Genomic DNA, 18423 nt, shown 5'->3' on the forward strand with positions numbered 1-18423 from the left:
GTCAGGTTAGCGGGTGACCCCTTTTCCTCCACAGTTATGATAGGAAAGAAGACAGTTTAGAGCCAAGCAGGTTCTAAACCTTGGCGAGTTTAGAACCTGATGGAGAAGATAATCACATAAACAGGCCAGAGTAAGGCATGGTGCTGCCTCCGACTCTTGCAGTCAAAACACTGACACACGCATTAGCAAAGCCGGAAAAGGACGCTGCTCGCTGCTCTCAGAGTGCTGGCTTTCATAGCGTCTGTTTACAGGCAGGTGTTCTAGATGTTACTCACACACCTTAGGTTATTGTCCAACAAAGCAGGTGCCTCTAATCTCAGCAGATCACCTGGTCTCACTCATTCCCCTTTGTAGCTAACATTTTATGTAGATGACAGATGAAGATTGCAGTTTAGCACATACTTAGAAAGCCTAAATTACGATTCCATGTTTAGCTTTAATCACATTAACAGCCACCTTTCACCAACTAAAAAAAGGACTGAGGAAATAGTAATGTATTTTGTTATGGACTGGACTTTGTAACCCTTTGCCATGTATTTCACAAATATTTCTTGACAAATACCCCATGATAGACACAGTCAACCTGTGTGAGCCCTTTAGCCTTAATCTCTCAGTTTTCCCACACTTGCCCTTCAGTCTCCCGGAGTCTGAAATCTTGCTCATGGCTTCCTCTTCCCTGGAACATCCTTCTTTGTGCTTCTGAAATGTTGATTCCTACTCTCTTTTCAGAGCCTACTTTAGATTCCAGATTTTTTGAGCATCCTCTGATCACTTGAAGCCACAATGATCCCCATCTTACTTTCTAATCTTTTACAGAACTATTGTTTTCTAGCATAGCAATTTCCAACTGGTGTGCTGCAAGAATTGCCTGGCCCAGGAACCACGAGGTTGCCAGTTAGGTTCCAGGTCAGGTCACATGCCTGGGTTGTGGTAGGATCCCCTCTCTCATTAATGTTCTATCTCTTTATCCCTCTCCCTCCCCCTCTCTCTAAAAATCAATAGACCCATGCTTTTAAAAGTGACACCCACCAACACAGCAATAGCTGCCCAGAGTGAATGAATCAAAATTGTACGTATTTTTTTTGTCAGATCAGTCAAAAATATATTTTTTGGTTTGCCAAAGAATTTTAGTACTTAGTTTATGTGCCATGAGATGAAAAAACGTTGAAAATCACTGCTGTAGAACTAAGTGGATGCTTTGTAGGTCATGTTCAATATTTTCAGTTAGCTTTCATGATGCTAGGATTCCCCAAGCCGACTGAAATTCTGAAAGTTGGGGGCTTTGTCTTACACTTGGTGTATTTGGTATTTTCTAACCCACAACTCTACACCTATATTTTTAAAAATATATTTCTATTGATTTCAGAGAGGAAGGGAGAAGTCTAGAGAGATAGAAACATCAATGATGAGAATCATTGATCGGCTGCCTCCTGCATGCCCCACACTGGGGATCAAGCCCACAACCCGGACATACGGCCCAACCAGGAATCAAACCATTCATTGTTCGATATTCAACTACTGAGCGGGATCGGCTGGGCACACCCCTATAGGTATTTAATAGAGCTCAGTGGACCTCTGCTTGATTGTCATTTTCTGTTTCTCTGTGAGTAGTGTCCCATTCTGTAAGGGTGAAAGCCACTGTGACTACTCAGGACTCTGCATTCAGATATACAAAAGCTGAATAAAGCTCTGTATGCTCTAGATATACATTTCTACCATCCTAGATATGCCATACATGTGTTAGGTGAAAACATAAAATAAAATTACAGGAATCACAATTGTGCATTGGCATATGGGACACAGGGCATCAGTAATGCAGCTCAGGAGATAAGTGACTAGCAAAACAAGAGATAGCGAGCAATTTGAGTGAAACATATAAACTAGAAAAATGAAATGCTAGCTCAAGACATTTTAGGTTTGATATTTCCTAAATATACGTCAACTTCTGTCTACATTTCCAAACAGAACAAAACCTGCACTGACACTTCTTTTTTAAAGTAGCTTCTCTAAAACACTGATCAGGCCTCAGTTAGAAATGTGTGTGTATAAAAATGTAAGGGGTCATGCAAAGAGAATGTGAAAAGGTAGATTGAGTGTAGAAGAAAAGAGGAGAATGGAAATGGCATAAACAGCCATGACTCAGATGAGCTTTCCCATCATGGTGTCACAGTGTGAGGGAGACTCCCTTTCCTACTCATTAGGGGTACGTCGCCATTTGAGAAGACCCAAGATCAATCCACGACTATCAAAGACCCATGCTGCCTCATCACGTGGCTGGTGGCCAAGAGCCAGGTCTGTCATCACTTGGTTCTTTGCCTCTTAGGGCAGAAAATCTGATTGTTCAGCAACATGTAATCAGCTTAAAAACAAATCTGGAAGATGTTACCCAAAGACTAGATGATATCCAGGCCCTGGAATTCAGTGCAAAGAAAATGAAGGATTTGCTTTAAGATAAAACTATCTGTGGCAAGAAACTTGAGACATTGGGACAAGTTTCAAGTAAATAAATTTAATAGTAAGACTTTAAGAAACTGGGGATTACAACCCAAACAAGTCCTGTACAGTAATGAGAGAAGCCAGGACCAATTTATAGAACCAATAACCCACGGACACAGATAATAGGGTGGTGAAGGCCTGGGGTGGGGGACAGGGGTGGGTTAGATGGAGTCAATGAGGGGAAAAAAAGGGGGACTTATGTAATACTTTCAACAATAAAGATTTTTTTTAAAAAATCTGTCTTCAATGCTCAAATATTACTTTTAATATATTCTTTGGAGAGGGCACACTCCCATGAGAAGTAGAATTATGTTAGTAAAACAGCAAGATGACAGAAGCCTTAAGAGCTGAACTGAGTTGATTTAACTATTTATTACGTGACCTATGAACTTGAATATGTCATTCTGCCTCCATTAACCACTTTTTTTTTTTTAAGGTAGAGAGAGTAATGCTACTTCTACTGATAATTTGGTGCACATATTTTTGCCTTTCTTCCTTCCACATCCACTCCCTTATCACTCCTCCTGGTGTGCTAATGTAGCAGTAAGGTTGGAGAAGAAAACAGAGACTCTTTTATCATCAAAATCTGCAGCATAAAATGTAAAAGCCTGCTTTCCTCTGGAAAAAAGCACACTGAGCTCTTTGCAATCAGTGCCCTGAGCCCTGGTTTCTCCATCCTCAGGCCTGGAGTATGGCCTCTGACCCTAAGGATGACAAGGGCAGCAGAAAGAGAGATGAGCATGAGGAACAGTGGGGCCTCAATGGCCAGGTAGTGAATCCAATCCAAAGTCATTCATGAAAGTAAAGTTGAATGAGTCTTGAAAGGTAACTGAAAATAACCAATGCTTATTGAATGCTTACGATTCACCAGATACCATTTTAAGTACTTTATACAAATTACATTTTTAATCCTCATGACAGCCTTTGAGAGTGGCACTCTCATTACTCCCGTTGTGCAGATGAAGAAGCTGGGGCAGAGAGAGGTTAAATAATTTGTCCGTCACCTCACCTGGAGAAAGAGGTATAGTAGAACCTATGAAATCTGAACCCAGAGGCCACACTCTTTCCCATTATGAGTGGAATGTGTGTAAGTGTGGAATTACCCCGACAAAGAGGGAGAAGGCAATTTGGGACAAAAGTCACATGAGCAAAAGTACAATGGCATAAGAGGATTTGTGTTCAGAGATCTAAAAACTTGGGGAAGTATGTATATAGAAGAAACTATTTAAAAAGGTCAACCATAGCCAGGTCCAGAAATGTTATGATTTGCTGATTTACAAATAACTGGATAAATGTTTAATATTAACTAATGTACTTTTAGTGATATCTCTTTATATCAGAAGAACCTCAGATTATTGTGTTTCTAAACACCAACTTACTTGTGACAAAAAGTTTTGACCAGAAAATAATAGAACCATTCCTAATAAATAAAAGTTCTCCTCAGATAATACCAACACTTCTATAGGTTGAGGGAAGGTAGAGCTCATATACACCTTGGCTTGGGGTACCTGAGAGAAAAGGTGAATGGACCCCAAAATGTAGATAAAGTCTAGGGCATCAGCAAGATCCAGAGTTCCCCCTTATACAGTATTATAAATGGCTTCATGAGGTGTCTAGACAGAAAGACCTTGCCAGCAGCACATTTCCAGGAAAACCATAGCAGGCCAAGGTTATGAGCATGCTATGTCCTGTGACACAGCTGGCCTGGAGAGGCCTCAAGTTTGCAATAAGGAGAAAGCAGCATCCTGCATGTGCTCAGGAGCAGAGGGCACATGTGGGGATCTGAGTCTCAATAGATGTCAGTGTTGCGGATCCTGACAACCTGGACCAGATTCCTCTTACTTCACCCATCTCTCACCCATATGGTCTTAACAACACTAAGTACTCCTTTCTCAAGGATCGAGTTTAGGGATGGAAGACTGTTCCATGAGAATATAATTTTCAATACACAGTGAAAGGAAGCTCAAGAGAGAAAATAAGGTTCTAGGACAGGGGTGGGCAAACTTTTTGACTCGAGGGCCACAATGGGTTCTTAAACTGGACCGGAGGGCCGGAACAAAAGCATGGATGGAGTGTTTGTGTGAACTAATATAAATTCAAAGTAAACATCATTACATAAAAGGGTACAGTCTTTTTTTTTTTTTTTTAGTTTTATTCATTTCAAACGTGCCGGATCCGGCCCGAGGGCCATAGTTTGCCCACGGCTGTTCTAGGACATTACAGTTTTTATACACCAAAATTTTTGACTTGGCATTCATGCCTACTACACTTCAAAGTTTCCCTCTTTCACTCTCTCTCACACATACATATAAATATGTCTATTCACATATACACAGATGGGGGAAAAGTATAGTTGTTTGTATGGAAAAACATATAATACAAGAATAAATTATAATACAAGAACAAACTGTTTTGTGGACTCACAACTGTAAACCTATTTTTGCCCACCAGTGTGTGTGTGTGTGTGTGTGTGTGTGTGTACATGCACACAACGTATAAGCAAGTGAAAGAGATGAACTCTGAGATGGATTTCAAGGAGAGCTATCAATTGGGGGACAACGGGTAAAGCCAGATGAGTGAAGAAGCAGTAAGCCTGGCATTGGGAGTAGGTCCAACTTCGACCTGATAAGTAGGTATTTCTCATAAATGGACCATATAGCAATTTTATAAATCTATATTCATTTATTTTTCCAATTAATTTCCAAAGAATTATACTTATATCTTTTATTTGTAGTATTGCTTTTTTATTGAATTTATTGGGGTAGTTAATAAAATCATATAGGTTTCACAGGTACAATTCTATAATACATCATCTGTATATTGTATTGTGTGTTCACTAAGACAATATACATTGTACTGCTCTCCTTCCATTAAGTTTTATTCACCTTTACCCTCTTCTACCCCCCCCCCACCCCATTTTCCCTCCCTGGTAATCTCCATACTACTGTCTGTGTCTGTGAGTTTTTGTTTCTTGCTTAATCCCTTCACCTTTTTCACTCAGCTCCTCAACTTCTTCTCTTCTGACAGCTATCAGTCTGTGCCTGTTTCTTTGTCACACTCTCTATGTATGACAGCTGAAGGACAGTCTTCATTTGTGGGCTGCTCATCCCATGTGTGAATTTGCTCCAGACAATAATTCCAACCCATGCTTGGACTGGCCCTGCTTGTCCTATCCTTGGGAGATTTAAATAGTCAGATCTTCATTCCTCCATTGAACTCTAGCTTTTCAGGAGGAGGCATTGTACTTTGTGATTTCTTCTAAACTCTTTGCAAAAGTGCCTCACACAGTAATGTAAAACCTTGTTGCTATAACTCAATTTTATAACATACTTATCTGAGGTTTTCAATTATGTTTACTTCACTTAGGATTTTCTAAACTTGAAAATATTAATTGGGTAGTTTTATTTGTTTCTAAATTGCAGAAACAGTAACATATTTGTCAGTATTGAGTATTTAATTTGAATCATTATTACAAATAACTATAACTTAGTGCAACTCTATCTTTGCCTTTTCATGTTAATATATACCAAAGTATGATAGTACTTTGTAATGAATTGAAATATTTTTATGTAATCCTTAACTCCTCACTTCAAACTCTACTTTTATTATATCCATATACTTTTAGAAGTATTTGAGTAATTATTTAACTTCTTTTTATGTAGTATGTCTTCTAAATCTTGTCCTATTGTGACCTTGTCTGAAGGGTATCCAAGATACTTAGTGAGATTCATTTGCCTTGTCTCCAAAGTATGAATGTTAAGAATAACTATTTGTTTAGCTAATACTTATATGGCACTTGTAGTGTGCCAGGTTCTGTTCTAAGCACTTTGCAAATATTAATTTTCTTCATCCTTATAAGAACTCAATGGATAAGTACTTCTAGTACTTATTTTATAAAGAAAATAAAGTACAAAGAGGTTAAGTAACTTGCCTCAGCACAAACAGCTAATAAGTTGTGAACCAAGTGTTGACCATTATACAATACTGCCTCTTCAGTTAAAAATGCTTATATTCTATCTGTGTGGACATCAAGTTAAATCAGTGGTTCTCAACCTTGGCTGCACATTAGAATCACCTGGGAATCCTTTTAAAATCCTGATTTCTGGGCCTCATCCTCCAGAAATTCTGTTTCTTTGTTATGGGTTGGGTCCACAACATTAGTAAGAAAGAAACAGAAATTCCGGAGGATGAGGCCCAGAAATCAGGATTTTAAAAGGATTCCCAGGTAATTCTAATGTGCAGCCAAGGTTGAGAACCACTGGGTTAAACGGTCATGGTTTCTCCTCTATGAGGTCTGACAATTTAACTTTGTAAAGTACAAACAAGTAAGTTACTGACAAATTAGCACAGATGCTTACATTCAAATGATCAACAACACCCACCTGCTTCAACTGACCACTGATGCTATGCCTTCAAAACATTCAGCAGAAGTTGAGCCTTATTATTTGTGGGGTTATTATAGCTACACACTAAAGACACTCTAATTATATAATAAATAGGCTTACTAGTCATTTGTTAGTTCACAGGAAACTTATCACTGGCCACAACAGCCCATAGACACATCAGGGGTGTCAAAGCGGTCTGGGCCTGGATAAAACTGAAAGAGATGAGTTTGTCTCTGCCCACTTCTCCATCTTTCAATTTCCCTTCATAGTGTCTACAATTTTGGACACCTCAGGCAAGCACAAATAATTTTCTTAAGTGAAATTTGCCCTTAAAATGATAATTTACATTGGCACAGCACCTGACTACTCTTCAATCCAGGCTTCCTGACTTCCAAGGTGAACATCTGCCAGCAGAAGCCTTCAACTGTCCTGCTATAAAGCAGAAGGTAACAAGCTAGGGGCCACCTCAAGGAGCTTTGCCTCTCTATATAAAAGAGATTTGGACATTCCGGATTGAGAATTTTCCTACATATTCGATTTCTTTGTAGAGCCCTGAATAATAATTATAATGGTTACGATTTTGAGGGCTGTACTGTTCTGAAAACTTCACATTTTCACTCTCAGATCAATCCCTGGAGGTAGATGATATCGATCCTCCATTTTTGAGATGTGAAAATGGAAGCTGAGCAATTGGCTAATATTCTGAAATTCACATACCGGTTTAGTAGCTAAATCTGTATTATTTCTTAAAGCAAGTTATCTTTACTTATTGCTTCATAACACTCTTCCACAAAAATCAGGGTCTAAAAATAACCACTTGCATTTACTCACAAATCGCTGCGTCACGAACATGGGAAGGGCTTGGCTATGTTCATCTCCAACCCACAGGACACGGTCTGGAGCAGCAGAATCCGCTTCCAAGATGGCTCTTCACTCACAGAAAAGCTGCCTCTATGCCCCGCCCCTTCCCCATTGTGCCTCATCATCCAGAGCCTCCCAACGGTGGCTGGGCCTTCTCATAGCTCTGTGAGTTGAATAGTCTTGCCTTTACCTTAAACCTGGCTTTTAAGAGAAAGTATTCCCAGAAAGAAGCAGAAAAAAACTGGCAGCCCCCTTATCAGTAGACCTGGAACTGGCATCTCACCACTTCTTCCCTATTAGAATAGTCCAAGGCAGCCCAAATTTACAAACAGGGAAAATGACTCCACCTCTCAGCGGGAGGAGTTGTCCAAGTATCTGCAGCCATGTTAAATCAGTAAAGAATTTGCAACCATACTTCATCAATTAAGATTTGCAGTCAGGTGGTAGCTGGGGCTGGAGACAATTTGAAAGCTCATTTGGGCTGGGCAGCCTCGCTGGCTCCCTCAGATGATGGTGATCTGGTGTTGGCAATTGACTGAGGTCTCAGAAGAAGCTGCTGACCAGAATGCCTACCCTACACACAATATAATCTTACTATGTAGATCCTCAAAAATGGTGACTGAGTTCTTAGAGAAAGAGTCCTAATAGCTATTATTACAAGACACATAGGCAGACGCTGCAAAGCTCTGCCTCAGTCTATTGGTCCAACAATTCATTAAAACAGCTGATGTATGGGGAGAGTAGATTCCACCTCTTGGTATAAGGTGGGACATTACTGAACTTCTATCACAGTTGCAAGGCCTTCCCATAAAGTGATTGCTCAACATATATTATACTTTGTCTGTCTCTGCATTCCTTCCTATCAGAAAGCATTGCTTTTCTTACTAGTCATGGTTTATTGTACTGAAGCATAAGTGATGCCTCCACCTGAGGGACCCCTAAAGAGAAATAGATTGCACCATCGGAAATGTCTAATAATCAACTAGCTTTGACCAATGAACATTGCATTTTCATACTATCCAACTTAATATTTTATGTGTCCATCAGCATTGAGATGTGCAGTAAAAAATAGGTTTTATATACATATTAAGTAGATTCTGAAAGAAAGTTTTGCTATCTTAACTTTTAGAGAAAAGTTTCGATTTATACTAAGTCAGAATTGCCAAACCAACATTTCTTTCTTCTGGTTACTTACATCCTTTAGTCCAGATGCCTGAAGCCCCTCCTGGCACCGAGTGTCTAAATCTATGAGGCCAGCACTTATATTTGGTGAATACTTGTAAAGGCCTGCCCTCCAACCTCACCCTCACGGGAGGGAATAAGGTCAATTCACCATGGCAGTAGCAATGAAAGTGTTCTCCTTCATAACAAACCTTCAACTTTTCCTTGTGACTCTCCCAGTGTTGTTCCCCACATGAAGGACTGATCTTACAACTTACTTCTAACTGAAAAGCTTTTCAATAATAGATTCCCCTGTGAGGCTCCCCACAGCTCTTAAAATGAGGGAAGGGAGCCAAACCTCAAATCTCCAAGCTGACGACTTGCTGAGGTGGTACATTTTTAGGAAGGGATTGTTATGTGTCAATAACTCTCACGCTATGGTTTATATGGTATGAAACACTCAACAAATGTAAATTAGTAACAGCAATGTGAGTATAATTCTTTCTTCTTCATCTTTCCACTTTTTACGTAGCATTAATTGAAATAGATATGTTTTCTATCTCTCACACCTCAGAGATTTTAAATATTTAATGACATGTGGTTTGAGACGACACCATAGTGTGTTTGGTATCCAAGAGAACAACTCTGTAAGAGCCCAAGTCTCATGTCTTCTTGGTGAGGTTATAAATCTTAATATTGGGAGTTCAGGGATTTTACTTGCTATTTGAAACACAGCATTCTGATAATAACACTTCTGACTCCAGAAAACCAAGGTAGACAAAACTTGAAGTGGGAATTGGAGCAAAAGAGATTCTCTCAGTGGGATCCTACAGTGAATTACAAGAGGGTGTGAACTCATGATATGGAAGTAGAAGAGCAGGGCTGTTGACGAACATCAGTTCTATCTTTAAGGAAGTCTGGGCTCTACTATGTGTTTGGGCTGAGATACAAAACAATTTCTCTATTTTCCCAAATAGTTCACCACTCCCTAATTACAGCTCTCAGACGAATGTTTTGTTACCATCAGAAAGCAGGCAAAGCAGGAAGGAAATAATCAGGCATTTTCACGTAGAACATTGCATTTTAATACCGCTTTTCCGCTTGCCAACAGACCTTTCAATTTTACTTCTTACATGTTTTAAGTATGATCAATTTTACCTTTCAAGTATTATTCCTCATCCATAAAATTATGCCAAAAATTGCCGTAAACAAGCTGACTCAAAAGGAACAATCGTTGTACATTTTTAAAAAATAACCTTCATGTTTATAGAAATAATAAAACCCATGCAGCACTTCTTTTAAAGATCTTGCTCTAAACAAACTGAATTATTCATGCATAGAATTGTACAGCATCAGAACACCTGTTTTCAATCATGCATAATGTAAAATCACTCATTACCTCACAAGAGCCTCTACATCTCCAGCAATCAAATGGCATTGAAACAGCAAAACAGGTGCCTGGCAGGTGGATGCAAGCAGATGTTTGGGGCTTGCATGCCTTTTCTTGTACAGGTGTGATGATCTTGTTTTCAACGGCATAATTGCTATTTAAGTAGGTAATATTTAATTCTTATGTACTTTAATATTTATTTTTGCTTCTTCAATTCCTCTCTCACTGCGCCACTGTCTGGACTTGAGGTGGATTTGAAAATCTTTGGGTCCCTGTAAGTTGAAGAGATGCCAGTTGAAGGTGCAGCTCCACTGTCTTACACTGTCAAGGAGAAGGAACCCTCTGTTCAAAGCCCAGTTTCTGGGTGAGCATGTGGAGTTTCGGCAGCATGGCTAACTACTGAACAGGAAAACACAAAGTTACTTTCTCTTGTTAGGTATCATCCAAAAGGCATACTTAACTATTTCTAGTATGCATACTATGAATTTTAAATTAAATCAATGCAAATCTATGAGTGCAAATCAGAAAGAAGCATCTTTCTTCAGCTGCCGATACACAATTTATTGAACTTCTACCAAGATAGCTCTGTGTGTACCTTCCTTGTGAGACATCAAAATGCATTTGCTTAAGCATGTTTTAGTAAAACATCTTTAAGTCTCAGCTGGAAATAGGGTTTTCACTTCTTACTAGATTTATCCAATATAAATCCATTCAAGTGGAATAAATAATGCAGCTTTCAACAGGGGGTGTTGCAGGCACCTTATTTCCTTATTTGTATAGTTTTTCCATTTTTAAAAATAATCAACAAATTTAGTATCAGTGGAAGGTGCTATATTGAAAGCTGTGAAGACAGAAACCTTTATTTTTGAGCTCAGGTGCAGAATGGAATTCTGTGGTGTCCCATCAAAGCTGTCACTCTCTGTAAGTCTTTATGCCTGCTTTAAGCCATGGGCTTGCAGTAAGGATGACAGAGGAATGACAAGTCCATGCTGCTGACATAGCTGGAGGTTTGGGAACACACACATCTCACAAACTAAAGGGACTGTCATCCCATGCAAGTAGATACATGGAACATAACAATAACAAATTATACCTCTGATTGTGTTACATTATATAACCAATATTTTGGATAACCTATGCAAAATGCACAAATATCTGTATGTAAAGAGAAGAAGGTTTTCAACCATCCAGATCCTGCATTAATCGCATTCAAGTATCTCTGTATTTCCAAGTATCTGAATATGTGGGATAATTTATGTAGACCAAAGACTTGGCCAGAGATGGCCACCACTCCTTCCCCTTTGCCCGAGATGAAGTGGACATGGCCATTATAGTAATAATCCATGCAATGCTATTTAAAATGAAAATATCCTGTATGATAAAAGCCTAATATGCAAATCGACCAAATGGCCTAACAGCTGGTCAGTGGGGTGCAGGGCCTGTGACTGGGCAGCTCCAGGCCAGCCAAGGTGGGTGCCAGTGGTCAGAGGGAGGGATAGCAATCGGGGGGGGGGGCAGCAGTGACCGGTGGTGGCAGAGGGGCTATCGGGGGACGGGATCAGGTGCTCACCAGCCAGTGCCATCCCCCGATTGGCCCGCTGGTCGCCTCCTGCAAAGGGGGGCCACTGGCAGTGGTGGCAGGGCAGTGGGGAGCAGGGCCAAGCCTCCTCCTGATGGTCAGTGCACTGTCACAGGGATGTCCGCGGGGAGCGGGCCTACACCTTCACTCAGACATCCCCCGAGGGCTCCCGGACTGTGAGAGGGCGCAGGCTGGGCTGAGGGACCCCTCCCCCCCGACCAAGTGCATGAATTTTCATGCACTGGGCCTCTAGTTATAAAATAAATGCAGAAATAATATATTATAGCTATTTTACCACCTAACATGTTAGAATCATTTAAACTAAGTTAATGGGTTTTTAAAGTCATATCAGAAAGTTAACCCACAGATCTGCTCTTTTTGACTAAGTATTACTGATAACTTGCTATATTGGTGTCAATCTCTTGATAGACCTCTATCACAGTAAAATAAGAATAAAATGTCTGTTGTACTACAAATTATGCAAATAGATCCCAGCCTTTCATGTATAGTTTTGTTCTATTTATATATTAGTTATTGATATATTACTATAAATGATTTTAATTATTAGTTCTGCATGGATTAAGATATGATTCCATGTAATAATCATTATCATAATAAATCACAATCACTATTACCACCACACCCATTACCACCATTTACTGAGCACTAATAGTGGGCCAAACATGATATTAGATATTTTACGTGTTAAATACTACACAATCCTTAATACATATCATGTTATATTTATCATGTTCATTATTTAGGTGTGATAAAAAAGGTTCAGATCTACCAAAGACAGAGAATATGAAATTTATCATTAAATCTTGGTTTCAAGTTCTATGCTAGTATATGCCATTTTGGCTTGTGAGGTTGAGTTCTGAAACTTCATGACCTGAGGGGCTGGATGTAAATGTGATATGACACTCCATCATATGCAGTATGTTGCACTTCTAGACTAAGCACAAGCTAGTTCTAAAGGATATATTTTTATAACATTTTCAAAAGACTTCTCAAATGCAAATGTTATTTTAGATATGGAACCACTCTATTAAGTGTGTGCATGTGTCTCTCACATCCTTACCATTAATAATCTATTTTATTCTTCAAAATGCAAATGCATACTTTAATGTTTGATTAGCTCAATGGAAGAATTCAAAGGTATGTTTTCCATCAACATACCTTTTTAAGACAAATACAAACAACATTCTATATCATTTATTAGAGGCCCAGTGCACGAATTTGTGCATGGGTGGGTTCCAGCTGGCCCACCCCTATCTGGGCTGATCGGCCGGCCAGGGGAAGGCCCCTGGTGGTACTCTCAGTCTAACTCCTGGTCAAGGGCACAATTTGCATATTTGACTTTTATTATATAGAGTATTGAATCACTGAAAAAGATGAATATTTTTCTGCAATTTTTCTTTTATTTATTTCTATAAGAATTTTTCCCGCTGGCCACCAGGAGGCTCAGTTGGTTGGAGCATCATCCCATACATAAAAGGGTTGCAGGTTTGATTCCCAATCAGGGCACATACCTAGATGCCCTGTGGTTTCAATCCCTGGTCGGGTGTGTAGGGGAGGCAACCAATCTGTGTTTCTCTCTCACACTGATGCGTGTGCTCTCTCTCTCTCTCTCTTTCTCAATCAATAAAAAAATTTCCTGAGGTGAGGATAAAAATTTAAAAGAGAATTATTTTTCAATACGTATACTCTAACAATCTGCTTTCAGAATCTTTAGCATCTGAATCAGTTTTCCAACTCAGGGAAAGTTTACCTTCTTCAGAGTTAGAGGGCCTACAAAAACCTTCCCATAAACTGAAATAAGCTCTAAACCACAGCTTTTCAGCATCAACCACAAAGCCAACGTCCTAGGACAGTATATCATGTCAATTTATATTATGACTAATATCTGAAATTAAATGCACACTAGATACAATATTAACTATCTGGACCTATTTCTTTAAGATTTTAATCCCTGTCAGATCACTAAGTGAGTCACTCTCTCTCCTTATGTCACATTTCCATCATACCTGGATGTAAGGTGTCATTTAACTGTTTACAGGTGATTTGACCATTTGAATGGCAATAAGAATCGAGTATTAATGATTGCTAGGAAATGTATAATATGCACATACCCTCCAATTTACTCACATTAGTAGGGATTCTATCTAAAACATTTTTATTTATTCCAAAATAGATGTCTAACTTTCAAATGAAGAGAATAAAATAAAATTTACAAAGGTAATAAAAATAAAGTGCAATGAGATGATTCAAATGGTCTTTTATGATTTTCAAGTTTCTCGGAGTTATCATTTTGAATATCAAATCTCATTCTATTATATATGAGAAGACATGAGTTTAAAGTAATTTTTTACATGGTGGAAGGCCACAGCTATATTTTTCAGCTTTTAACATTTTAGCAAATAATTAAATTAATGTACTTTGTGTTTTTTGTCCTAGGACTCCTTGTTCAAAGATATTGTTCAAGTTCGATATAAATCATGTTTCTGTATGCAATTATAAGGCATTTTTACTATTGTGCATATGAATTTTCTGCTTATTTTGGATTATTTTTGGCAGCATTCAATGAAAATTGTAAAATTAATTAAATTTATTTTTAAAAGCTAAGATTTTTACTTAAAATATTATTTAAATTTTTAAGCCCAATGAGGACAAAATCAAATTTAAAAACTTTATATAGGCAATGGAATAAATGTTATTTTGGAAAAAACTCTTTTTTATTTCAAAGTGCTTTTATAATATTTATTTAAGGTAAAGCATACATTGGTTAGCCATTACTTACTAATATAAGTTTTAAAATTTTTATTAATGAGTATCTACAATGCTATGCAAAAAATGTCTAAGAATAATTTATTAACATTATTCCTTATAAAGAAATATTTATATTGTTTAAACATTTCAGACAATTTCATTTCTCACATAAAAGACATTGAAGTCATTGTATATACAACTCAAAACTATAAGCCCAGCAAGAGTGGGTCAGTGGTTGAGTCAACCTATGAACCAGGAGGTCATGGTTCAATTCCTAGTCAGGATTCCCGGTCAGGGCATATACCCAGGTTGCTGACTGGATCACCAGTGGGGGGCATGCAGGAGGCAGCCAATCAATGATTCTCTTTCATCATTGATGTTTCTATCTCTCTCTCCGTTACCCTCTCCCTTCTCTAAAATCAATAAAAAATATTAAAAATGTATAATAGCAGTAATCATAAGACATGTTCACATGTTTAAGATTTCAAAGTTGTTTCTCTTTTTCTTCCAGTAAGAAAGTAGAAAGATGGATTACTTCTTGGCAAAGCAAGAATGGTGTTTAATACTACCATCATCCATTTACTTAGCTAACTATATAATTAAGTACATTTTCCTTTGAGTATAATGAACCTGAAAGAAAATATTAAATCAAAATAGTAGCTCTAGTGAGGTACCAGAGGTCAAACATTAAAACACTTTGCTTAGTAAGAGGCAATATAATATCACATTCAACAGTCAACAAATAATGTGTGTGATTGTTTCTAAGGTAATCTTCTAGGCTCTTAAAATATTTCATTAAACAAAACAGACAAACATTTCTGCCCTCATGGGGCTTATATTCTAGCAAGGAGAGACAGAACATAAAAAACAAACAGTGAATAAGTAAATCACATGGCCTGTTAGAATGGGATATGTACTAGGAAAGAAGAAAAAATAGAGCAAATGAAGGAAGAACAAGACGATAAAGTGCAGGGTGTACATTACCGGATTAAATAGAGTGCTCAGTGTAGGGCATCCCAATCAGCAGGTGACAGCTGAAAGAGGGAAAGGAAATGAACAATGTGCAGATCTAGAAGGACATTCTAGGAAGAAGAAACAGTGAGTGCAAAACCCCAAGGCAGGTGCAGAAAGGCCAGTGCCGCAAGCACAGTGAGTGGCTGGGAGCAAGATATGAGGTCACCGTGGTAATAAGAGCCAGATTTTTTTGGTCAAATTCAGCAAATTGTTCTGTAAAGAGCCCAGGGGTATGTTAGGCTTTGCAAACTACACAGTCTACTCAATTCTGTCTATGCAATGTGAAAGCATGCATATGAGTGGGAGTGGGTATGTTTCAACTCTATTTATGGACATTGCAAGTTAAATTTCATATAATTTTCACATATCACACAGTAAGAAAGACTTTTAAATCCATGAAGGATGTAACACCATGCTTAGCTCATGGGCTATGGAAAAATGGCAGTGGCAGATTTGTCATGCAGGCCATAGGCACCAACCCTTTCTGTGACACGGTGGGCCAATTCAAGGACAGTGGTTCTTAGTGTCAGTGAAATGGGTTTCGGTGGGGGATTTCCAGCAGAACAACAACCTGATGGACCTTACACTTTCTAAAGATAACTTGGTAGGCTCTATTGAGAATAGAAGCAAAGGAGCAAGGATAAAAGTAGAAAGATCTGTTAAGGGGTGAGTATAGAATTCTAGGCAATAGATCAGCTGTGGGCAAACTACGGCCCGCGGGCCGGATCCGGCCCGTTTGAAATGAATAAAACTAAAAAAAAAAAAAGACCATACCCTTTTATGTAATGATGTTTACTTTGAATTTATATTAGTTGACACAAACACTCCATCCATGCTTTTGTTCTGGCCCTTCGGTCCAGTTTAAGAACCTATTGTGGCCCTCGAGTCAAAAAGTTTGCCCACCCCTGCAATAGATGCTATAAGCTGAGACCGAGACATAGCAATGGAGGTGGAGATAAGTGGTCAGAATCTGGGCCTGAAGGGGGAAACAGTGGACTTACTGACCTCATATGTAAAAGGGATATAAAATAAAAAAGGGGGGTGAAGGTTGCCTCCTGAGCAACTGGCAGAATTAAAGGCATTAAAATCAGATTCACCTTGATTCATACCCCAGATCATCATTAATGTGACATCAGAAAAATTATTTAACTCTTTCATGGCTTAGTTTCCTAACAATGAAAATGAACCTGATAATATTCAATTGACAGAGCAATTCAAAGTTGGAGAGCAAATATCAGGCATCAGTGGTAACACTGAACTATATGACATGTGCTTCATACATTTGTCATGATTCATTCTTCCATAACCCCACACAGCAGGTTGTGTCCTGTCCCCACTGTGGAGAACCAGGGACACACCTCAGTGCTGTCCAATATCCTGATGGCCATCTGTTGCAGGCTGTGTTTATAACTCATCTTACCCAACTCCAGAATCTATGCTTATAACCATTATATTATGCTGCCTCCCTGAAAAAACTACAATGCATTGTTTATAAAGCCAGACAACCAACCAACAAATAACTTCTGACAAAAAATATGTTTCTGTATGCAGTTACCAGACATTTTTTCTATAGGTGAATGTTCTGCTCATTTGGACTTTTTGACATTCGATGAAAATAGTCAGATGAATTAAATTTATAGAATAAAGCTAAACTTTTCACTTAAAAATCTTACTTCATGTTATATTGAGTTAATTTTTAAGCCCGATCAGACCAAAATTAAATTTCAAAACTTTATGTAGGCAATAAAGGAAATGGCATTTTGGGAAACCTTTCTCCCAAGGTGCTTTATAAAGTTTAATTTGACTAGGCAGTGTTTCATTAACTATCCTACTGAAAAGCTACAGATAGTAGATCAGGGGTAAGAAAAAGGAAGCAAACAACAATAACTAAGCTCAGCAAGCATACTATTGAGAAAGAAACTAAGCAAATAGTAAAAGAATTATAATATGTGTGCATGAGAAAGAAATTTAGGAAAGAAAACTTTTAAGGCAAATGAAACTTCACATTGGACCTTGACTATCCATGAAGACAATTTCTCTTTCATAAGAAAATAGAAATTCATTTATCCATTGGATAAATATTTTGGAGTGCCAAAAACCATACTTAAAACTTAGAAATACGCCGAAACCGGTTTGGCTCAGTGGATAGAGCGTCGGCTTGCGGACTGAAAGGTCCCAGGTTCGATTCCGGTCAAGGGCATGTACCTGGGTTGCGGGCACATCCCCAGTAGGAGGTGTGCAGGAGGCAGCTGATCGATGTTTCTCTCTCATCGATGTTTCTAACTCTCTATCTCTCTCCTTTCCTCTCTGTAAAAAATCAATAAAATATATTTTTAAAAAAACAAAACTTAGAAATACAAGCAAATAACTTAGATATGGCATCTGCCCTTTTTTTAGAAACCATCATTTGTGATTAACTGGGACTATTTTTAGTGGGGTTAAGAAATCTTCAATACTGTTGCATACACACACATATACACACACAATCAGAATCACAGGAAGGTAATTAAATGTATAAAAAGAAAGTGTGCAATTTGTAGTTGCAACAGGAATTTTGTATTTGTTAATTTCTTAAAGGGGGGGTACATGAAAGGGGAGAAAGGAATATTAAATATTAAATTGATTGGATTATAATTAGTCACTTAAACTAAAATGACTACCTGTAGTAGGGTGCTGCTATCTCCCACTGTTAGAGCCACAAAGGTCAGCAGACATTGAGTGGATAAGGAGGCAAAGAAGAGAAAAGAACTGACAAGAGCAGTGATGAT

Source organism: Myotis daubentonii, chromosome 7 (genome assembly GCF_963259705.1).
Source record: "Myotis daubentonii chromosome 7, mMyoDau2.1, whole genome shotgun sequence".
NCBI lineage: Eukaryota > Metazoa > Chordata > Mammalia > Chiroptera > Vespertilionidae > Myotis > Myotis daubentonii.